Genomic DNA, 25497 nt, shown 5'->3' on the forward strand with positions numbered 1-25497 from the left:
ACACTGGGTGCTGCACTGGAGCGTAGCCAGGAAAACTGTTTGTGTGTGAATGTGTATGTGAGAATGGACGCACGTGCGTGGGAATTTTCCTGGTTTTCTCTTTGTTGTTTATCTTCTTGTATGGAAGTCAATATAAATGATCCAAAAGTCTGTTTGCGTGTCTGCTCATTCAAGTGTGTAAACATGTCTGTGCCCAAGTCTTTGATGTTGACCACAGTGGCCGTGCACAGTGATGACGCACTGCTGAGAAGGCAACAGACAGTGACCCATATTTAAGTGTCAAAAACATCTGCATTTACATACAACTACCCTCAAAACACAAGAATAGCATTATGTGTGTCCTGTCAAAGCGGGAAACTCAGTCTGTGTTGACAACTTTCTGGGAGCGGACCTCCTTGAAAATCCTTGGAATAACAGCAAAGGCTATGACTGAACACCTGAGAGAACAAATGAGCAGCTCACCTGGATTTTAAAGGCCTTCATACCACACAGATGAGGCGAGCAATGCTTTTAAAAACAGCCAGGACCTTGTTTTTAGAGGATGACAGTTTCACCATCAAACCTGCGGGCTCTATACCACACTCACATTAGCTTTGTTTTCAGAAGCAGCGCTCCTCTAAGTAACAAAGTGCTTGAGATTCTAAGCATTGTGTAGACGTGGACTGTTTGCACTGACGCACTGTGACGTGGGTCGTCAAGAGGCCATATGGATTCAGCATCTATTTGCTGACTGTATCATCCAATCCAAATCCTGCTTTCCCTTTCTCTCTCTCTGCATGTGTATGACTGAATGGAAATGTGCAGGTTATCTCCTCGCACTTCATGTCATTCCAGCTTTCAACTCCTGAAGGGCCGAGACGCCGCTGTGAACTCCTTGAGCAAACACTATGGAGCAACTGAGAGAGGACACTGAGGGATGAAGATCCAGCAAACATGCCCGTTTGAACCGGAAATATTCAGCGGGGTAAGAGCTTATAGCTGTTTGAAACAGGGACACTAGAGAGGACCTGGCAAATATATGTGTGTTTGAAGGCCAAACAGTGTTGAAGGCAGAGCCCCCATGGGGAATCTGACAGTAGAGCCTGATAGTGAGCTGCTGCAGACTCTCCACTGTGCTGACAGTTTATGAAAGAAGGCACAATAAGCTCAGTCATCGAGGAAAAGATCCCCTCATCCCCTCTATGAAGAAAAGGTGCCATTCATAACTCCCCTGTTAATGTAAAATGAAAATAGATTCTTTTGTTTTTACAGTGATGGAGATTACCCTATACACATATCCCACACACTGGGAGACACAGAGAGAAAGAGATTCATTATCCCATTCTTCAATGGCATGAGGTGCCAGGTTCACTGACTGACAGTGCTAATTAGAGAGGCATGAAAGTTTAGGCAGCATGTGACTCCTCTGACCCATAAAAATCCTGTCTTGTTTGTTGGTTCAATTGAGGGCATCATCTTTTCATTTCATACGGCTACGCTTGGCAAATTACACCAATAACGGCAACATAGTGTAGGCATTGTTTCTGTATATGAGTGGCAGATTATTCAAACTGATAGTGGAAATAAGAAAAATTCTCTGAGCTCAGTGGGCGATGTGAGCTCAAACAAAACAAAATTCCATCTTTCTGTCTTTTTGTGAGAAATGGTGCCTCCTCTCTGAACCTGAAAATGACATGTCTGTCAACACTTAAAATGAATGTGGTCATCTGTCCATGACACAGATTGCAGTGCTATGGATGACAGTCATCAGTAGTCCTGGGCAGATGCTTTGAAGTGAGACCACAGCGCACTCCACACACCCAGTTCTCATGGCTTTTTCTTTAAATAGAGCATGACATCAGGCCGTGTGCAGGTCTACCGACCTGAGCCCAAAACAAGTGTGTCTAAACAATGCCACATCTGGAGTGAAATGCAGTGAGTGAGAGGAGAAGAGCAGGAATGTAGCAGAAAGGAGGTTGAGAAAGGGAAAGCAGTCCTACAGCTGTTTAGCTCTAGGACCCTGGCCAAAGTGTCTGGGGATGTGCCTGAGCAATAATTTACTGGTGATTCCCCCCCTGCTGCCCCTCCCCCCAAAAGACTTGATGTCACCACAGTGGATCAAAGTGTCAGGCAGAGTAAAACAAGGTGAAGCTCTACTGTTGAGGTCTTCGAGCTGGTCGTAACACTAATGCCTTTGCTTGTGTAACACACAGTGATGTCTGCTTTTGTATATTGTGAACTCATCACCCCAGAAAATACACCCATTGGTGACTAATACTAAAGAGACCTACAAATTTTCATAGTGGTGTTCCAACTTTGATGCGGTATAATCTTTAACTTCCAGTAAATTTCAAAAGAATTTCGGGGAGAAACACAATTTCTTGTTTGATTTGGCTCATTCCTCTGAGCACTCTGTGCAGATACAGGAGGAGGTCTTCAGAAAGTCTTCTCGGGCAGCCTGTTCTTGTTGTCACTGTCAGAAGCAATCAGAGCTGCTGGGTCTGCATTCACGCAGCAGAAGGAACAGAGGAGCAAGGCAAATATTCAGGCCAATTTTCTGCCTGTTGGATAAAGTGTCTAATAAACACATGACACCTGATCCAAGAGTTTGCCATTTGTCAGTAGACACATAATACGCCGCTTGCAATCTGATCAAGATACTTGGGCTTTAGGTGAAGAATGCGTAAAATGCACCCAGTAACATATAAATACGTGAATGCACAAGCACGGAATAACGTGCTCACACACATCAGTCTGGGAGCTTGTGAGTGGATTTGTGTGGGAGCTCAGGAGCCCATAGATTGAAGGTGTGACCTGACAAACAGAGACGGACAGTAGGATGGAAAATATGCTAAACGTGTTTAAAGAGGAGGAGACAGATAGTGAGGAATAGGAGGTGGTGGGGGGGGGGAGGTAAAATGATTGAACCTGAGGGGCTCTCTTCTCCCACAGGTCATGTGTTTTACATCTACACTCCTCTAAGTCTGCTCAGTTATACAAGTCTCAGCCTCCAAATCCCAATTACAGGCCCGAATCTAGGTGTGGGAAAACTAAGTGGTCAACTGGAGCACGACTGGCGGGAGACGGCACCAGAGAGGCTGGTGGAAGACGTAACTGATAACTGCAGTGCAAGGTCTCACTTTCAAGGCTCTTAAAGTTACAACAGATGAGAACGTTTGTGAGTAAATGTGTTGTTGCATTACACATCTCTCAGTTTGCCTGGCCGGCCTTCAGAGCAGTTTTAAGAGTGACAGCAACTGAGCTGAGACAGAGATCAAGCACTTCAACTCTGAAAGCTTCCTGATGCTACACAAGGTCTTTGTTACAATCATTTCGCTATAGTTTGGATTATATAAAGAAGAAATTAAAAAGGGAACGGTGAGTTATAGAGAAGACAGACAGCCGATCAGAATAAAGCGAATCATGCTGTCGTACTTTGAACTATGCCATAGCTCAATCAATAATCTGAATAGCTCCAGAAAAAAAAGAAAAGAATAAAACAAAACATGTGAATGCAGCTTGTTGTCACTCCTGAAGCGACTGTGACATGTGCATTCGTCAGATAAATGAATTGATTTTGTTTACACTGGTGAATCAATGAGCCCAAGCTTAAATTTTCTATCTATGATCCGTTGACAAAATAACAAAATGTTAATTTTCTCTTGGGAATCTGTCAAATGAAATCAAAATCTGATTATTTATCATGCATTCAAAACTTATGTGCCTCAGGTATGGAGAACATTTATTTATTTACTTTCACTTCCCCCCTGCTGTTGCCGTGTTTGTGCTCATGCTACTGTAGCAACAGGTTGGTGGAGAGAGAGAGAGAGAGAGAGAGAGAGAGAGGGACTGTCCCCAGTGGCCACATCAAACATCTCTTTGCAGTGCAGAACGGTGAGTAGTGTGCGTTTCCCAGGGGAATATCTACAGTATGGTGATGTCATCTTTGGACGATGAGTGTCAACAGTATAATTTAATAATCTGCTGTGTCAGTGACCTCACAGTTTAGGAGAGTAACTTTTTTTTTTGTTTCTTTGATGATAAACTAATTGGTCTGACATTAAGCTTAAGTAATAGCCTCTTGGGATATTTAAGCAAGAAGAGGCTTACTCATATCTACAGATCACGGCTGGAAAAATGATGCCACTGATCTGATGAATGCATTTAGTATAAGATAATGACACTGGGATATAACCATACAGTAGGTATTGCATGGCTGTGTAGTGTGTAGTGCCACATTTGGTGACTGTTTTCTGCTTGAAATAAGACATTTACACAGAAGAAAACAACTGGGAGGAATGCCTGCAAGATCATATCATTTAAGCCAAAAAAGAGAGAAGCATTTCCATCCAATAATTGCCTTATTGCACTGTATCTCGACTGGCTTTTTAACACCCTAACGCTGGTAATGACGAGCAGATTAATCCACTGACATGAGGACTTTCCTCTGGGGTTGACATCACTGTTGAGCTTTCACCACTGAAGTCTAATGAAAGTCAGCCCAGCCCTGTCAGCAGTAAGGCTGCGAGGTCAGAAGTCATGACCCTGTCACTCGACATGGGAATTAAAGGATGAATAACCTCCACAGTGTTATGTAACCTTAGTGACGGGTCTGGACAGTACCTGCTGAGCTGATAATAAACCAACCTTGAAGTCATTATCATTCCCCTTAGATGTTGAACTCTGATTCAAACTCGGACTGAGTCTCAATATCTGGCGGGCGGATGATGACTGATACTCTTCAGTAAGGATAAAATCAATGACATAAAGGACAGAAAAATCTTTATGTCATTCGATTACATTTCCTCAGAATGATGACTCATTCTTCCAGTACACAGTCTGTGGAGGTTGGGATGTTTCCTTTGAAATACTGTATTACTTTATGATATGTTGCATCTGTTGGTTGGTCATGTCATATTTCTCTTCGTCTGTAATCGTGCACAGAGTACAGCTGGGTGGAAAAGTGGGGGCAGTTGGGCTGTCAGGGAGTCTAGAGTTACATTAATGGGCAGTGTGAGAAGCAGGAGGTGGTAGCAGGGTCAAAGGTCACAGTGCCCCGATAAACAAATGAACCACCCAGCGAGGAAGTCAACAAGGGATGCTTTCCCCTGCAGCCCCACAAGCCCTAGCAACAGAAGCTGCTGGCAAACATGTGTGTGACAAATGTGCCATCTGAGCCAATGACAGAGTCTCAATCATCACCATATGGGGGTGCCACACAAACACAGCAAAGAGGACTGGAGAAAAACGAAGTGGAGCAGATGAACGGCAGGCAGCAGACACAATAAAATATAATGAGACAGATATTGATAGGATATGTCAGCTATTGTTCGCATGGGAAACGCCGCAACACAGAACAAACAAAGAGACTCACTGGAGGTCTGAATACAATACACGCTCTCTCACAGCTGAGCAGCCTTCGCCAGTGGGGTTAAATGTTATGATGACTCCCTGTTGGGAAAACCATGAGAGTGATGCTGCTCGTTGGGCTGACTGCAATCAAACAGGTTTTACTGTGGGTTGTGTTGTTGCCCTTTTAGAGTTTAATGACCAGCAAACAGTCTCATGATGGCCCCCTTCTGCCATTATATCCCACTAAAATAACCTTTCACACAAACTGTCCTGATTGACAGACCAGACAAGGCCAAACTGGAAGTTTACTCCTCCGGATTGCCTCAGAAGAATTCCTACATAATTTTCAGAGTCCTCTGATAATTCATTCACTTTCATTCACAAATGTTTTTAATCAATCAGTCCTTTTGATTTTCCACGCTTTCATTTCAGAACTTTATTTGCCTCGGCTTATCTCGTGCTTTTTTTGTTGTATTTTCCTCTCTCCTCCCTCTCTCTCTCTCTCTCTCTCTCTCCCCCTCGCCAGCTCTGGAAAGTACATTCACACAGTTCAACTGTGACACAAGGACCGTCTCCTTCATGGCAGACCACACTTGTGTTTTTTCAATTAAGCCAGGCTCCTGTACACTATTCATTTGGGAAACCATAATTCTCATGGCCCAGCAGAAACTAATGGAAAGTCGCTTAGTTTTTTTTCCGGGAGAGGTATCGGAAAGACCCGTTCGCTAGGAGCATGTCAGACTAGTGGGGATGGAGAGTAAAACTGTAGGAGCACTATGAGAAAACAGTAGGTGTTGATAGGAGGTGATGGCCTCACCCAGGGGTAACAGGGTGCAAGAACTCATGGGGTGAATGGAAGCAGGAAGGAGGTGAGTGAAGGAATACAGATGGATGGATTTCCAAGGGAATGTGGATGAAAGTGAGTGAGTCGCAGGCCGGATCTGAATTGCCCAGCGGGGAGGAGGACAGATCCACTGAAATCACTTCAAAGCCTGGTGTCACTGGGCTGCAGATGAGTACAGACTGTCTCCTGTCCTTTATATTTACAGAGATGAGCCCCAGTAGCCAGTTGCATCCATCTGCTTTAAACAGCAATCAACGGGGCAAATAAACATCTCCACATGTGTCCACACACACTCAAAAGTAGATAGTGTTGCCCTGGATAGGATTTGACAGGCCATTAGAAATAAGCGAGTGGTATCACTGTCTGGCTGCATAGTAAAGCATCACTAGACTAAGCCAACGATAAAAGTCAAAGTCAGTAATATTAAATTTACCTGACATAAAGCTTTTCTGGAAAAACAGAACTATCAAGGAATATTCACCTCCAGTGAACTATCACCAGACTTCCCATGCCATAACTAATGTCCCATCATCCTTTTTCCAGAGCCCAGTCTGACCCTCTTCCTTGCCTGACCATTAGGAGCCATCTATCACCATTAACATAAACCTTTCACTTAATGCTGACTCAGTCTGTGCTCATATATAAACAGTGGAGGCAACGTAGATACAGACACAGTCATACAGTATACCCATGTGTGCATGCTCACACACGCACAAGTCAACGTCTAGCTACCTATACTGTTTACGCACACACACACACGCACGCACGCACGCACAAAAGTGGGAGGGACCTAAAATGGACAACCCCTTTACACCCCCCCCCCCCCCACCACCACCACCACCACAACAATCAACAGAGACAGACAGACAGTTAAGGGAAGCAGAGAGAGAGACAGGCAGAGGCAGCACACCAGCACACAAGGAGCAGACTGTCTGAAGTCTTACCTCAAGAGTAATGCTGTGGAGTCAATACAGGGGAAAGCCTCATGACTGTAGCAGTGTCCCTCAGTCTTGGTCTCTTTGTATCTCTCAGCTGTGGGAGGCGGGCGCTGACACACAGGCAGAGCAGAGCGGAGCGGAGCGGCGCTCGGCACACTTTACAGGCAGAGAAAGCAGTGGAGCCACGCAGATCCCGGGCCCGTCCGCTCACACTCTGCCTTCTGAGGATGAAAAGAGAAGACTTCATTAGCAGCTGCAAGACCACGCCTCCACCCCTCCAGTCTCCCTCCTCCCAAGCCCTCTCTCCCTCCCTCCTCCTTCACTACCTCCCCGCTTCCCTTCCACACTCCCAGCCAGTAGCACGCTCCAGGGCCTGTCCCAGCCAAGAGAGGGGGAGCAGACTGCCAAAGAAAACCTCCCATCCCACCGCCTGCCAGCGCTGTGCAGTGCACTGAGAGAGAGAGAGAGGGAGAGAGAGAGAGAGAGAAAGAGAGAGAGAGGGACAGAGAGACATGAGTAAAGGAGATGGAGAGACAGAGACCTGGCATATAGCAGATGGCTTGATTCCACAAACTGTTATTTGTTTGTTTTGAATTTTTTCTTTGCGAGCACACTGCCTCACAATTGTTTGAGCTTAACAGTTTTGCCAGTGAGAGAAAACTACAATAAAACTACACTGGGAATACAATGAGGAGCTGTATGTGTGGTGGAGAGTGTGAGTGCAAAGTAATACGAAGAAGGAAAACAGAAGGAAGAGAATTAAATTATTAAATTTGGATCAAGTGAAGAGTGTGAGGCAGCAGGGATTCACTGGAGGGGGGTGGGGGGGGCACAGACTGGCAGGCAGACGGAAAGAAAAACACAGACACACTTGGAGAGAGACATAGAGGGGAAGATGGGTGATCAATTTGACAGTTTTACAGGGAAAAGGAAAAGGAAAAGATACATATTTGACCAGGTGTTTCTGAAAGTTTACTGTAAGAAATTCACATCAAAAGAGTGTTTCTCATAAGGAGGAATGAGTACGTCTGTGTGTCTGTGTGTGTTGGATCCTAGGGGGTGGGGATAAAGTCTGTGTCTGTGTTTTTTTCTATAAACCTGTCTGTAACTCTTAGAAAACTGCCTCCATTGTCAACACCCAGGATAGGGATGAGACTTTTTGTCCATCCACACTCCTTCTCATTCTCGTTGCCCTTTCTTCTTATGCCAAACTGAACACTCTCCCCATCAGATGGGGAAAACAGGCCTAAAAGCACTGGCTGTTTACTGTCTGTAATTATGTGGGGCTGGTACACTCAACCCAGGCGAGCTCCACCACACACAAACCTAGCTCTACCAAGTCTGCCAGTTTAAACCGGGCCACGGTAGAGAAAGAGAGGAGCGCAAAGAACAAGAAAAAAGGAGTAAAAATAAAAAAGTTTAACTTTTTAAACATACTTGTAATTAACATAGATTTGTTGGCAAGGAGGGATTCATTCAGCCTCAGAAAAAAATAGACATACTATCCAAACAACTTACACTTCATGAGTTCACTGGAGGTCAAACTTTACTGCAGGTTCTTGGTGTGAAGCGAAAATTTAAGTTCAAAATAGTGATTACCCAAAAAACATTAAGAATTAATTTGCTGCTAAATGCTGTAGGCTAATCTCTCCCATCATCCCCTGCATATGGTGTCAGTATTAAAAGTACTTTCACAAAAAAGTTAAGTACTAGTACTTTCTTCAGTGGTTGAACAGCGGAGAGAAGTGCGACACCATTACAAAACAACACGAAAAAGTAGCGGATTAAGGGACAAAGAACAATTCAAAAGTTCACAAAAGGATCACAAGCACCACAAAGTAAAAAAAGAACACATTTTTGGCAGCACATGAAGAGATAAGCAGGGATTATACAGATTTATACAGATCTCTGGCTATGTCCCATGGTGGCATTAACACCTACGGGGACCCGCTCAGCGACAAAATGGTTTCAAATTTACATTGGTCCGCAAAACGGTACTTAAGGCTAAGAACTGTCTTGAGGGTTATGAAAGTCTAGGCCTGGGTTGGTGGAGGGATGACAGAGCGAGAAGGAGAGAGAAGCTCATTTCATTGCACTTTATTGCTAAGAAACACTAATCCTCCAAAACCAGAGACATGGACAGCCCCTCTGTGGTGTTTTATGCCTTTAATCTGAGGCTTTGGTGACAGAGAAAAGACTAATCCAACATCTGAAAGCTGTTGTTTGTTTACTGTCTACTGTGTAATCAAAATTGTCATTACCATAACGATAGTAAATAGACAAAAATAGCGCAGAGTGGCCACATAATGAGGAAAATTTAAACAGTAATGACAGGCTGTCAGTCACACTTTCCTGCAAAAAAAGAAGGTATGATTGCACCTCAGGATCAAAAACTGGGATTTAGGGTTGAGGCAGAGTTTACAAAAAAGACACCATATTATATTCAACCACTAGGGGCTGAGTTGAGCTGTACTGTACATGCAGTGCATTTAAAACAGGTATGAGGCATAGTTTGGCACCAATTCTTTCATACACCATTTTCACTCCTCACAATCATTCTGTATTTGGTAGGATATGACTTTGAGGGTCATGACAGCACGACTGAGTTTAAGGCTATTTAGTAATGTGATTATTTTTCAAGAGTTTAAATTCCTCCCACACAATTTTAATCATTAACCCAGTAAATCACACGTAGCGTACAACACTCATTAGCAAGGTTTAAAGTAACAGATGTTATCACTTCTGTTGAATCCTGTTACTGTAAACTAAACTCAGGCCAAAGACCCAAAGTGCAAGAGATTTGAATGACGGATCACAAAATGTCTTCTTATGAAATGGCAAATGTCTTCTTTGCATGCAGGTGTATGCTTGTGGCTTGCTGATTAAAACAAGGATGGCATTAAATAACCAAGTAAGGGAAGATGTGGGTCAGTAGCTAAACACCCTTGTTTTAAACACACCCTTTACACAGAGCAGGCTGCAGGAAGCACAACACCATCATCTCACAGGAACTTCACGCAACAGAAGAGCCAAAAACAAGCTGCCTCTCTGACTGGATTTCAAAAGCCACAGGAAAAGATCTGACTGTCAGGCATCACACACATTTGGCAGAGCACCAGCCTGGGATGGGCCAGAGGGAGTACTACTTGTTGGTACAGACTGAAACTCCTTAACACCAATAAATACAACAATTGTTTGTGGTGAGATCACACAAAAATGCAAGCAAACTAAACGGAACGAGGACACACAATGGGATTTCAAAGTTTTTGTACTGTAGTGCGTTAGAAACAATGTGTCTTTGGTTGATGGCTGGAATCATATTAGACTTCAGGATTCAATCATGTGTTGTTGTGAAATTGAAATTTCACTCTTAACAACCTGAATTGAAAGCAGAGTTGAGGCAGATGGAAAGAGGGGGACTTTGTGTTCTTAACACAGAAAACCTTTGTGAGATGTATCAAAGTGAAGGGACGCGAGTAGGACTTCTCAACATTTCCAGGATGAATATGGAGATTGTTTAAACCTAGCCCTATGGCATGTGCACATCAGGACACCAATGGCCTGTATTATACCAGTCTAAACAAGTATTTTTAGTTCATATAAGGCATAAAAAAACATGTTTTTATACTTTACCTTTAAACCCATATTCTCACTCTGCCAGTTCTCTAACTTGTCTAAATGGGCTCTCTCTCTGGTGCAGAAAAAAAGTCATATAAAACACCAATGCTAACCATATAAAGTGTTTTAATGACCTTGGAGCATTCAAACCTCCCCTAAGGGAGCAACACCACAGTCAAAAAACAAATTAAACTGTGACCTTTTTGAGGCAATGTACAGGCAGACATTTATTGACCTACTGTACAGTTATTATTTAATATCTCTAAAGCTAAATATAGACATGGGAATGGCTTGCTAAAGCTCAAACACTATACAGTAGCTTTTGTTTTTCTTTAAAAAAAAAAAAATCACAGAGACAATACTGAAGAACTAGATGTGAACTCCAAAGCAAAAAGGACAAATCACATTAAGCCATAGCAGGAAGTCAGTGGAGTAAAGTGTCAAACACTGGCCATGTGCCACAGTGGTTGGTGCACACAAGTTCATTAATGTGTGTTAACAGGGACTGCCTCTTGAACAAGTCTTGACAAAAAAGTTGCTAAAGAAATGATGAATGCCTCAGGTCCGCCTTTTTCACGATTATTATCACATCAGCTTTAATGCATCTTGCTTATACGTTAAGTATGACGCCAGAGCCCGTTTAAAGATGTAGAACGATATCTGCAACTTAATGTTGCCACAATTGCTGAGAGCATGTACAGTACCAGGGTCATTCCAGGTTATGTTGGTGACACACCCAGAGCCCCAATGAAAGGCCTTCCCATCGCCACCAACACCAACTCTACAGTAACTGTCAATTAAGGCCAGTGAGTGTGGGCACAGACTACATATTGAGACATTATTCCATGACTCACTGACTACTATACACCTGAAATGTCCAATAAAATTATTATATTAAGAATTCCCAACAGGGATATGCAAGATTTTACAAACACAAGGACTATTTCTATGAGTGCACTGTGTTTGTGCAATGAGAAAGCCTCACAGAAAAGTGAGACTGTGGGTTTCAAATCAGACACAGGTAATGGTGGCAGACCAAAAGGTCTAACAAATTCATTCATTCCCTCCCTCTGTCTGAGCAGCTTTTGGGCTGTGGCGCTGCTGGGCTGAGTGGCCGGCCTCAGCTCTGGGAATTTCACACCTACAATGGCCATGACCAGCGACGGGCAGAGCCCATCACACCCTGGTGTGCCATTTCTGACCCAGAGAGCCCATCGGCCACGAACACATGCTCTCCCCCAGGGCAAACACGGGGCACCCCAGCCGGTGTAGACTTAGCAGCATAGCGATGTGTACTCGCCTCGCCATGAGGACCAAGAGTGATGATGTTCCCAGGAAGACAAGGGCTGGGGGTTTGGGCCAGGAGGGGGTTAGAGGTAAAGGAAGAAGGGATGAAGAATGGGGAAAGGTCCTTATCAACTGTTTCATGATCTTGGAGGAGACAGTATTGTGCTTTTTAAGAAGAAGAAAAGCACATTGTCAACTAAGGATGCAGCAAAATTCAGCCCGAAGAGTAACAAGTACAAGTTCTTGAAGGGTGGAGGCCTTTTCTGATTTACTTTGATAGTGTAACGGATGTAACTGTGATACCAATAGAGTAGGTGAACTTGTCTTCTGTATTAATTGTAATATGTGAGCAGCAGTATATGCACATTTAGGTTGATAGCCTCAACAAAGTCAGTGTTGGGGCAAGTGAATGAACAGATTGCATGGATGCATACGGACAGGATCACTGTTATGGGTAATAAATTCCAGTTTCATACCTTAAAGTTGAATGGACCTTTTACTTGTTCATCACCCCACCCTTACTGCCTGCTTAGCTACATAGAGGGAATAGAAAGGGAATTCTGTGCTGGCACTGAATGGTGGCCATGACTATACAGTAAATCACCCATGCAACCTCTGGAGTTGTTGCTTTAAAGCATTGGGTTCCTCTTACATTTATCTTTCACAAAGACAAAATACATACCTTGGTATATCTTGAATGAACTTGGTGAATCCAGTGAAAGTGTGTAGCTGCATATACTAAATAAATAGCTATACAATGATTGATTCATCCTGTCAAGAATTTCTTCATTTACTCAGCATAGAAAAAAAATGGTTTTATCTTGGGAAAGCAGGGAAGGAAATTTGCTAATCATGTTTACGCAGCGAAAACAAGATAATCACAATGCTACGCCAAGCTAGACTGATGTCTCAGGCTAAACTCTAGTTAATTGAAGGGTAACCGAGTCAAAATGTCATTTATGTCTGGAACACAGTGATAAAGTGATGCAGCTAAATACTAAAACACATATCTATGTTTCCTCTTTGGGTTCCATTTTCCGGTGACTTTATTTTGTTCTATAAATCCGGGTCTGGGTTGAAAGAGAGAAGGGTGGTGGATAGAGCTGCTATTGAACTGTAGCAGAGCCACAGCAAAGCAAACACACAGATGCCTGGCTCTCATCTGCACAAACAGGCCTTTCAATCTTTCCTCTCACTTTTGTCCCATCAACACTTAACTCTTCATGAAGACCAAAGCCACCAACTCCAACCTTCCCTGTGCCCACCCCCCACCAACCCACCACCTCCCCCACCCCCCAAACACACAGAGAGGTGAATGGTGTCTACTGTACCGTCCACCACTCCTCACTCTGTGGGGTAGAGCACATTTGACAGGCCTGTATTTATGGCCGGCTAGAGTTCGTGTTGGAATGAATCATGAAAAGGACCAAAATCATCTTGCTGGATGTTCATTTATATTGAGTTTTGGTCAGCTGTGTGGGTCTGCGTGTGTGGCCCATGAGGAGAGAATGGGGCTTGTGTGAGTGCGTGTGTGTGCGTGTGGAAGCAGAGGATTAAGATAAACCCTCTAATGAGCAACAAAGTAGGTTTGTTATTCTGTGTTTGTTATCTGTCTGTGTCTCTATGCAAAGACTGTGTCCAACATTATGAAGCCAGTCTGGCTACTGAAAAGTAATTTTACAGCCATTCAATTTAAATCACCACCATGATTAATGCAATGCTACTCAAGTACAGGTTCAAAAATGTTAAGGCTGTCTTAAAACAATACTCATGTGTGCATGGAAAACAGGGACCAATCTGTGTTATCATTCATCCGGCCTCAAGAGATCCCTTTAAAGTATAACTCCGACATAAAGGTGCATTTTAAAGATCAGTTCAAGCAAAAATGAAACTTCACATAAGGTGTTCAGTTCAAATGGGCAACTTCCAAATTCACAGTGTTTTTAATGCCTATGTTTTTATCTCTCTGTTTTTCTGGGCATTGTTTGCTGTGTTGGATAATAATACAAAGATTTTAATCTAAAATGACAATTACAACTCAGATAAATGCCCATTTGATTTAACTAAGATTAATGTTACCTCGGCTTTAAGACATTATAATGGCTCTAAACTTTCTAATGGTTTTGCAACTGAATTCAGACCTGACTCTCTACCCCTGAAATCACGATAGCAATAATCTTCAGTAAACCTTTCGAACTCTTTCATATGCTTAATGAACATGCAATCAATTATAAGTTCTACAGTACAAAGAGTAGAGCAAAGTTTGGTGACTCATCTAATTACAGACTCATGCTGCATGTTTTTCCACAGGATGTCATTTATAAACTGGTTATGCACAGTATCTGCTTAATGATGCTAGATGTGTTGACCACGACATTCACAGGATTCACAAGAATTTAGAGAACAGTGCGAAGCATCTTTGATAAACTTTTACTGGAAATTCACTGTTACTTCCACATTTGGTCAAAGCACATGGAGTAAGTGCCAAACAAGTTAATATCAGCTTAATAACAGGAGTCTATGATTAAATAACTGTTGACTTCTGTTTTTTAATCTTTCTCTGTGTTGGTCTCTCTTTCAGTACCCACACACACAGAGGCACACACACAAACACAGTCACACATGCCACACGTGTGATGAATCCTTCAGAGTGCACTGTCTCAGTGGGTGTGTGGTAACAATGGGAGCTGGGGTGAGCTATGGCAGACTTCTCTGGTCCTTCTCCACATAAACCTTTAATATGAGGCCTCCTCAGCACCAGTCGGCCATCTAAAGGCACTGTACCCTGTAATTGACCTTAAAAATACTTTCCGTGGAGGTCGGCAGCCATGTCATTGGCCTTCGGCCCAAGCAGCGGCCGCATCTCCCCACCCCAGAGGAGCCTGGGAAGGCCTCACAGCGTATATTTAGTGGCCCTGTCCTTTGAGTGGAGTAGGAGATGCAGATAATGCCAGTCTGTGTATAAAACCACTCTGCCGCCCACAAGTGGGCCTCTCACAGGCACATTTTCCTCTCACACGGGGATGTGTTTCCTGGGGTCAGAGTTCGGCTGTATGCAAGCCAGGTGCATGTACTGTACGTGGGAGGCACTGGCAAGACTGTCTCCTACGAAGGAGGGGCACGTCAACATCTTTTAGCCCTGTTAGGCAAGATTGTTGTGACACATTTGTGGTGTCACAAGTAGTCAGTTGATGCTGTAACACACCTTAGGCACAGGGTCATACAAACAAAAGAAGTAGTCAATGTACAGTAGCTGGGATTTGAATATCTGGAGAGAAGATCTCATAAAATTGCTGCTTTTCAAAGACTGATCTGCATCGATGCTGAAATATGGCAGAAATGAATCCTAATAATGTGTCAACCCGTGATGGCATGTGTCACGCCACCAGCAGCTTGAGTCGTCTTTTTGTCCAAATGGGCAGAATGGGTGGAGGTGTTTCAAAGAGGAAGAAGAACCAAATCTACTGAAGAAGAACCAAATCTACTGTCATACAATAGGGATGACCAATGCACCCATCGCATTTAAACATGGATCAGTGCTCACACGTACGTCCTTGTATTGCTCTGAGGCATTGTGGCCAGTGATCTGAACATGACAGCAACTGTCAGTATGATGAAAAAAGTCTGAAACACGGGGCGGTGCGTGGCGCAGTGGGTAAAGCGGCCGCCCCTCCTGTCTATCTCTACTTTGTACTATCCAATAAAGGCAAAAAAAGCCAAAAAAATATACTTAAAAAAAAAAAAGGTTCAACACACATCAGCCGTTCAGAAACACAGCACAATTAACTTATTGTTGAGAGATTGTCACAACCCAACACTTCCATGAGAACTTCTGTATATACTATATATAGTGCTGTGGGCATCTGCAGGTGTCTTCTTTTGAAGCTACATCATGCTGTTCATGCGTGTTGCACTTAAGGACACTGAGAAAAGGTTCTTGTCTGGTTTGCAGGAGCAGCAATTTTCACTTCATACAAGCAACATAACTCTGCTATAGGCCAAAGACCATATTTATTTTCCTTACACCTTATATAAAATTTTTTACCTATGTTTATATTTCTATATCTGTCTACATATATAGCCTATTGAATCAGTGAGATTATGTTTCTGTTTCTGCTTTTGGTCAAAACTGAATTTTAGAGTTTGTATTTTGATCACGCTGTCCAAATCCTGTCCAAACTTTGTCCTACAACAGTTCAGCACTCAAACATATGATACAAAACATATGGAGATTCTACAAATATCATATTCATGGGAAACCATCAAAAGAGAGCTGAGATGGGGGTTGTCTTGTCATAATAAATGTAGAGCTATTCGGCTGCCAAACATACTGTACTGTCTGCTATGTACTGTACGCTCTCTGCAGCTGGACCATAGAGGCATATATCATATCAAACAGTCACTGTAATTTGTAACTGTATATTTTAATATGTCTTCTTTACCGAGCTGTTGTCTTCCCTTTCACACTAATAGTAACACTATATTTTCTTATTTATACTACTGACTTTTATAATTGGCCTCACTATTAGACCCAACAAGCCCCTCCAACCTGAACCACCACATACGTCTTCTTCATATACATATACACGCCCTTTCCCTCAGATACAACTCACATGGGGGCGTACCAAGAGCAGGTATAGCCGACCTTTGTTGTTATGGTAACAATAAAACAACCTCTAGGAGTGGACCAGCTGCAGGCATAGCGGACCTTCATTGTCATGGTAACAATAATAAACACATGGTTAAGGTTGTGGAACGGTCATGGTTAAAAGCAACAACGCTGACTATTGGTTTTACACAGGAAACAAACAGTGTGAAAATCCTGGTGGTCCTCTACGGTCAGCACGTTCATCCAGCGTGACGGGCTTCCAACAACAAAATGTAACTATTGGTCGAAATAAAGAGGACGTGTGGCCTTGTTTCAGCAGATTCTTCAGTTTAGATTTTGTTTTGCCCCAGGTTGCCCTGTACATGTACAGTGTTTTATATGCTATATGTGTTTAGTGGTAACAAGTGAAGCGTAAGGCACCTCAGCCTGTTTGCTTGTTGTCGCTCATATCTACCGTAACATTCCTGCTGGTTTCTGTTAGAGACTGTTGTCAGGGGCAACTGCGCAGTAATTTATGATTTCTTTCACGAATGATCATCGGCGGCGATAAATCACAGCTTTCGTCTGTCTTGTAAATTTTTTCAAAGGTGAAAACTGGAGTTCATGTAAGAATAAAAAACAGCCTGATCCCTCCTCCGTTGACCCCTCTCCTACGACTCGCTCGTGCAAGCCTTTCCGCATCTCTGGAGGCGCAGGGCACGTTTTCCACATCTGAGGACAGAAGGCCGATGCAACTCATCCTTTCATCTAACGTGACTGTGACATTTTCACGGCCATGAATCAATTACACAAAAAAAGAAAAGAAAAGAAAAAAAAATGGCCCTCATCCCTGACAGGTGGAGTTATGAGCAATCACAGCAACAAATTCTGCTCGACTCATCGCCACTGGCCACTGGTATTATGTAACAGTCATATATCTCCCTCTTATCTGAGGCTCTTGCCTATCGCACTATGTAGCATACAGAAATTTTTATGTGTCAGTTCAGCTCGGTTATGGGCAAGAGAGAGCAGATGGGCCAGTGTTTACTTGTAGTGTGTGCAATCACACCTTTAAATTCCTCAGAGTAGCAGCGAGGGATGTTGCAGTCACTTGTGCCTGCCTCCACTCCTTACCAGTGGAAACCAGCGGAAACAAGCCTTGGCAAGCTGTAGCCAGACCATAAGCCAGCTGCCGTCATCTAACTATAGATTTCATGGCCTCCAGCAACGCACACTTGGATCCCACACAACAACAAGGCACTAGTGTGACCATGTCCTTAAATCTTCTCTCAAATGCAGTCATAAATAAAAATGACCTCCTTAATATTTTACAGTCAGACATCATCTCTTATTATCATCACATATTTGTTTAGAGGGTCTTTATATGCACATGCGTATGAGTCTAAAAGATAGCAGGAAATGGGACAAAGAAAGAGCAAGAAAAAGTTTCAGAACTTCTGAATTCTCCTCCAGAGCTGCTGCCCCTGAGTTTAAAATCTGAGCCCAACAATAATAAAGAAACACTTTTGATCCGTGGTATAAAAGGACAGCTACAGAGCTTGACGGACCAGGGGTTCATGTGCTCACCGTGGTCACGGTGACAGATCTGCCGACCACTCCTTGCCCATCTGGGCTGCCGGTGGCACTCTGCCTGCTCTCTGAGGACAGTGAGTTCAGACCAGTAATTTAGTTCAGATGAGGCAATATTTCCAGATTAATACGAGCCATATTCCTTCAGAACTGTCCTTTCTTTCTTCTTCTCCTCCTTCCTGCATTTTTTTTTTTTTTACATCTTACATGTCCAAAAACGTCTGGCTGAGGATGAAAGGAAGGAGTAGAAGAGAGAAAAAGAAAGTCAGCGAGGAAGGATGAACAAATTTTATGCTTTGTGAGGCAGACACATGGGATAGCCAGAACCAGTATGACAATAGTCTTTCTTTCATCAACTTTCTTTTTGTCATCTCCTCCAGTGATCTAATTTTATTGGTAAGGTGGAAGTTTTTTATTTATTTATTTTTTATTTGTACCCTTCCCTTCACCCCTTGTTATGGGTAGATTTAAACACCCTTGCTAATGCGATCATCACTTTTTACATCATTGAGTGATGTTGAATAAGTAAAGACAACAACAGTGGTGGTCTACTGCTGTTAGGCAGACGCTCTGAATCCTAAAATACCTGGAATAGATTCAACCAGCTGTGGTGTACATGTTTAAAGATGCTCCATATCACCTCCAGCGCATTTCATTTTCAACCATTTTGGAGGTGGGAGCGCTCATCGTAAAACGTGTCTGTGAACTTAATGTAAGCTGCATCATATCATAATGAAATTGCTCCAGCTGTGATTAGCCTGGCTTGGCAACCGTATCAGTAGTTGGGATTCAGGAAGTCACAGCTGTCCCTGTTCTGCAGCTGCTGACTGTGCATGTGACTGGCTGCATAATGAGTCCATCCTGGTGATATACAGCACCGTAAATCTATTAGGCATTCAGAGAGAAGCATCTAAATACTGTATTTGTCATATGTGTCCTGATAATGGTAAACCAGATTAGAGTTAGCAGGAAGAAGCTAAACCCATGGATTACTTGACATCTGGGCAGCTGGCTGACTTTATTATTGGAGCAAAGCCAGCTGGACAAAGACTCACCTCGAATGCCAAAGCTTTCATCAGCTGGCCATTTTGTTAATGTACTTGGAAAATTGGAGATTAATCGGCTGTCTCCCAAGAGTAACTGGGACAATAGCTCTGATCCACACTCCCTGTGCAAAGTTCCCCACAGTTTTCAATTATATTCCAGAAGACAGTCCTCCATTTAGTTCATTTACACAGGGTAAGGCAAGCAGCCACTTCGCCTGTGGTTCTTGCAGCTTCTGAGAAGAGGCATGCTGATGAGGGAATGATGATGGACGTACAGCACTGGCGCTCTGTCTTTTACGGTTTCCTTATTCTAAAGCAACCGTAGAGTGCCACTGTGTTCCTGCCTCGTAAGCAAGACCTCTGGCCGGATGCCACCCTCAAACCAATTCTGCTGATCATTGCTGCGAATAATGAAAGAAGAGTTGAACTCCTGCTTCTGCTGCTGTGTTTCTGATGTTTTTTCTGGATCCTTCTCATCCATCTGCCACACTGCATGCCTGTGATGTCATGACTGGGTTTTCTCATTGGCTGGGCTCTGTTCACCCACAGTGCTTGAACGGTACAATTGAACAGCGGGTTTGAAAGGGAACGTGAAATTAGTGGTGACTCATCTCTGGCCGCTATGTTATTATATCATTTCTTCACCAGCAATGATTTCAATCGATCTAAAGTTCCATGAAATCAGACCAAAAAAGCCAAAAATATGTGACTGTGTCCCAAAGAGAGAAAATATGATTTTTTTATGACCACATTTCTTCACATTCTATAGATCTTAGGCAATTTTAAGATGGTACAAAAGGTGAAAGACGGAGACATGGTCCACACATGGAAGATACGTCACAGAGCTACTTTCAGGTTTATAACCTTGCACTCCTCAAATGCATTATTTCCACAGCTTTATAATTTGTAATATGAGGTGTCCTCAGAGACATTACAAGCTAAATTCATAGTTATTGACAGAGTGCAAAATAATGTGGAAACCGTCTGGTTTAACAATGCTTGGCAGGTTTTATGGAGCCATCGGAAAGAGAATTTCTTTGAAGCTGAAATTTAAAGGTCAAACTCAGAACTACAAGTCACATCAGAGGTCTGGGGTTCAATATGGTGATGCCTCATAACCATTTAAGAGAAGAGAAAATAACTTTATATGAAATCTTTGCATTTTGTGCACTACCACAAGTAAATTTCAAAGTTTATTTGAAGTATTGTGAATATTTGCTGAAGAAGCTACTGCTAATATATTGAGGTAAAAATTGCATTCCATGGGTTCATCTGCAAAATACTGACAGTCAACAATGTTGATGAGTGCTGCTGCATCACTTCCAGGAAAACAGCAGAGAAATACCTACTCCCTTGCTGTTTCACATGTTAAGTGTCAGCAGTAAGATGCTATTGGTTTATTCTGTTCATCTCAGTGCTCCAAATTAAACTTTATTGGTACCCTCCTGAGGGTAGCAATTAAACTTTATTGGGCGATGCAGATATTGTTTTAAGTTTTATGGTATGGAGTGCATACTACAATGCATGTGGAGATGTCCACTCACTACAGTGGACACACACACACACACCCCAACACATCAAATCTCCAGCCCATCTGTAGAGCACAAGGAAGCCCAAGTCATCCACACATTCCCTTGCTTGAGCTTTACTTTAACCCTGGTGACCTGTAACTGTGTGTGTGTGTGTGTGTGTGTGTGTGTGTGTGCCCTGTGTATTTGCACATCCACTGTTCCTAGTGTAGTGGAGGGCCAAAAGACCACACCAGAAGAACAGAAGAACTTCGCCTTTATAAACAACTTTTAAATCAACCATTGCCTAGCTGCAGTGTTTTTCCTACAGATTTCTAGCCAATAGTTAGGAGCTGTAATTCATGGGTCTACTGTGACAGCAGCATATTTAAAATGATTGTGTAACTGGCAAGTTGGTAATTAAATTTACAGCAACTCATTACGATCACAATTCCCCACAGGAGAAATGGTTTCCAATACACTTCTCACACTTCTCCCCAGATCATTCCAGTGTCCTGCTCCAACCATTGTGTTTCATCTTAACCAGTTTACTACAGTGTGTGTGTTTCATGTATGACCTCAGTCTGCATGATGCATGGGCTACACATTTGTGTGGAGGTAGCTAGCCAGTGCACGTTTAGCTTGGCGGAATGCAGCTTTGCATTGCTGAGCACTGCTGAGATTTATGTGACTGCTGTGGGGCGTGCATGTGGCTAACAGATGGTGGCATCCTGCTCCTCTTTCCTCCCTCGGTACATCGCTGCTTACTCAAACCCCCCCCCCCACCCCACCACCCACCCACCCCTGTCCCTATCTGCTGCTCCTACCCTCATTTGTATCTGCCACCATTCTTTCTCTGTCACTTCAAAGCTTTAAACTTGAATTCATCGCTCTCATGGCCAAGTAGTAGCTGAGACTTGCAATCGCTCACTGGGTTTATCAACACCAACCTCAACATGCACTACGCACGCAACCACCCACATCAGCCTCCACTATATCCATCTAACACTGCTTTAATAGACACTCAACACCAGCCAAGATGATGACCCTAACACACACATTTTCTGTCTTGAGCAGCCTTGAGGTTCTCCATCTTCATACACATGGTTCACACACACAGACAAGCATACACAGATGCCTATACAGTACAAACACTCCATATCCAGATCTTACAGCTTGTCGTGCTTTTGTGCCTGCTGTGCTTGGATTGCTACCCCACCCAAAAGCCATGTTTTCAGTATCACACACTCACCACCTGTGGACTTGCTTCCCATTCAAATTATGGATTATTATTATTCACCACGCTATGAGATAATAATGGAATGTTACGAGACGGAGTTGTTTTCAAGGTAAATTCATGCAAAACAGCTGATGCGCGTTGCCTTCAGGGGCAGTTTTTCAGCAAGCAGTCCTGCATTCACCTCAAAAACAACTCTGTCTCGTGGTGTGGTGAATGTGCAGGTCACAACAAGCGTTTTGTAGTTGTTGGATTGTGTATTTGACGAGTTTGATGAGGGAAACCAAGAAATCCCATTAGCCTCCGTAGCGTAGCTCTGAGCAGCTCGCCGTTTGGCTCGGCCGTTCTAAAAAAAGCTTGCACCAACAATTAAAGGTAACGAACCTACTGCTATGACTATAGGGATTATGGCAATGGGCCAGTTTGCCAAAATGTTGAACTATCCCTTTAAGTGATACCAAACAATGATGTCTGAGATGTCTCTTAACATCTAGAGGAGACATGCAGCTGCTTCAGCGCAGTAAAAGTGGAAGTTTAAAGATAAAAAAAACTCACTCAAAAATGTGTTTATACAACACATCAATGAAGCAAACTATCCAGTAGTTAGAAGTGTTCCTATATTGATGAATTAAAAGTAAAAGTCTTTTGTGGCAGGAGCGGTAGCACTGAGCCATGCATGACTCGTCTGCCACTCAAAGGAGCCATTCAGTGTGAAGACATCAAATTATACACTAGCTAAAATGGGCATGTGGCAGACGGAGCCATTTATGCCACCATAAAAAGTTGACCTATGAGAGCTCACTAAAGAACATTCACATGATCCAATAAAAATGCAGCCACTGCTGAGTGTTCCTTCCCACACACCTTGAGCTGGCATGAGTCCCATAGACCACGTTTATGTGCAGACACAAATAAACACACCGATGCAATCAGACAAACGCACAACCATCGTCTACAGATGCCAGCGTTCCACTCTGCTAATCTAATCCCACTCTCAGAGTCTGGGAATGCACAACTGTGTGGTTTTGTGACACAGTGGGCACACTGCCATGGGGAGTCACTTCGAGGTGTTCTGGTTTGTGAGTATGCGTGCGTGTGTGTGTGTGCATGGGTGTGAGGCGTTTGAGTTCATCTAGTCCGCGAGACCACAAAGTTGCAACCACAAGGAGTTAAGTACTTTTACTATTGTGACAAACACATGTATACACGCACAGACACAAAGACGCAGCCCTGTAACCACAAATCCACACATGCACACGCCCACACATTTGCACAAGCACTCACTCATACACAGAGAAAGGAAATCTACAGTAACTCACATTAGTTATCAAAGATGGGAAAGATTATGTGCACTACTGCAAGCCTTTTTAGGTGTCTTTCTCTTCAGTAGGTCATGATTTCTTTCTTTTTCACAAAAAGAAGAGTTGGGTGATGGCCAGAAGGTGAAAGTTGTTGTTTTTCCTCTCATCCTTCATGATGTACTTCTTCTTAGTATGCATGTGGCTTGACTGCTGGGAAAACTTCTCTCCTCACCTGACCCAAAAAGAAACTTTTTCCCATATTCTGTCCAACTGAAACTATACGCGATGGGAATATTATTAAAGAAACTCAGCTATTCAGTGTGCACAAACAAGGGGGAACAAGAAACATAGTTCTTAGGTCCCTATTAAGATCACTTATTAATACATCACAAACAGAAACAGATCACTCTGATAGGCAGATGTTTTTCACCACAACACTTTAACATGTGGCCAGGGAAAGCCTGGGCTCAAGACAATCAACCTGCTCTGTCTCCTGAGATACACCTGCCCCATTCAAGACATGTGACATACACAGCCAAAAAGTCACGGGCCAAACTAGGCTGATCATACAACAGGGTGGCCCACATCTGTATCATAAGATCTGAAACATGGTGATCCCAATGGGCATTGGGCACCTGGCCTGGGGCCTTGAAATTGTATGCATGTCCCCATTTGGTAACATTATGTACCCTCCTCTACACTTTACTCTGTTCTCCACACTGTTGGTGGGTGGGAATTGCAAATTTTCACAAAGACAAAAAAAATAACAAACACACATCCGATAGCAGAGGCAGATTGGCCAAAGCCTCAGGCAGGAATTTTGGTTCATTAGGTTAGTTATGTGCCTTCAAACAGAGCTAAAAGTCGTGAAAGTTGTCAGGATATTATTATGTCCGCCAACCCCACCCCTGGGTTCCTCCTAAGGTCTCAGAGAAAGTGCTGAGAGGTGCAGGCTGAGAGTTGTTGAGAGTTTGGTGCCTCAGGCTTAAAGGCAGAAGTGCCTTTATTAGCTAAATGCCTTCATAACACACAACATATATCATATTCATACACCGGCTGCAAGTCATTTACAAATGAAACTGCTGTATCCATTTGTCCAAAAACTGGCCCTGAAACTAACATTGAAAATATGATGAACATATTATTAGGAAGACTAAGTGATGGTCATGGTCAGAAGACATAAGGAAAACCCTGACATCAGAGGCTTCTCTCTTTCAAGCCCCCCATCACTCACCTGTTATACAACTGTTTAAATCATCTCTTGCCAAGTGAAGTAGCCAGTACATAAAAGGACAGAATGAAACGAGGTATCTCTTCTACAGTATTAACACTGATCTATATTCTAAACCAAAGAAATGGGACATTAAACGACTCCAAAGGAAGATTACCGGACGAGATTTATGACAAGCTGAGTTCCAGCTTGTGAGAGGAAATTGAAAACAAAACTAAGGCCAGGTTCCTTACATATGTTAGTAAACTTGAGACAATCCATGATGACATATTAGATGATGAAAGATGAAGCTGGCTTTGAAAGCAAAAAAATATGAAGGTTTTATCTTTTCATATAAATTAATTTATTTTAGCAGTTCAATTCAATTAGAGATTAGAGATTCATTACACGGACTGAAATATTTCACTTTTTTTCTTTTAATTGTAATGATTATGGCTTACATTTAATGAAAACCCCAAATTCAGTGAATCAAAAAATTACAATATTATGTAAAAAAGTTCACTATTGTTACCTAATGGTGTGGTTTCCTGAGCCTTTAAGTCAGGAGTTGGCAAACTTTTTGGCTCAGGGTTCACAATGAATTTTAAAATTTGACGGACACGCTGGGCCAGTATCAGGAGGAGAGTGTTTGTGTGGACTAATATGATTAAGTGTAAAAGGCATAAAAGAAAACTAACATTCAAATAACATTTAGTTTCAGTGGGAGCAGTGTTGTTCTTTGCGGCAACTTCGATCATTTTGTACCAATATTCAACGGGCCGGATTAAAAAGCCCAATGGGCCTCATATGGCCCACGGACCGTAGTTTGCCCATCAGGTTGGAGGAGACTGCTGAGCTCCACGATATTCTAATTTACTGACGTGTGCCTGTAGTTAATAAGAACCTGAGAGTACTAAGTAAATAGGACCAGGTCTTTTGCTGCAGCGTAACAGAGGAAACACTTATGTAGGGGAAATGCTGAGCTGGTTGTGTGAGAGA

The 25497-nt window shown here is 42.9% G+C and overlaps 1 protein-coding gene across 3 annotated transcripts in view; it reads right to left on the reverse strand.

Moving 5' to 3' along the window:
• The window catches only part of znf469 (zinc finger protein 469), a 181395-nt gene that overhangs the window by 34481 nt on the left and 121417 nt on the right, over positions 1-25497 (reverse strand). For all 3 annotated transcript variants that reach the window (XM_085779576.1, XM_085779577.1, XM_085779578.1), the window contains one exon: positions 7120-7334. The gene's annotated coding sequence lies outside the window, so the exon portion shown is untranslated. The remainder of the gene's footprint in view (positions 1-7119; positions 7335-25497) is intronic.

The sequence above is a fragment of the Trachurus japonicus genome, chromosome 6 (assembly GCF_045865225.1).
Source record: "Trachurus japonicus isolate A0001 chromosome 6, Traja_1.0".
NCBI classification, from domain to species: domain Eukaryota; kingdom Metazoa; phylum Chordata; class Actinopteri; order Carangiformes; family Carangidae; genus Trachurus; species Trachurus japonicus.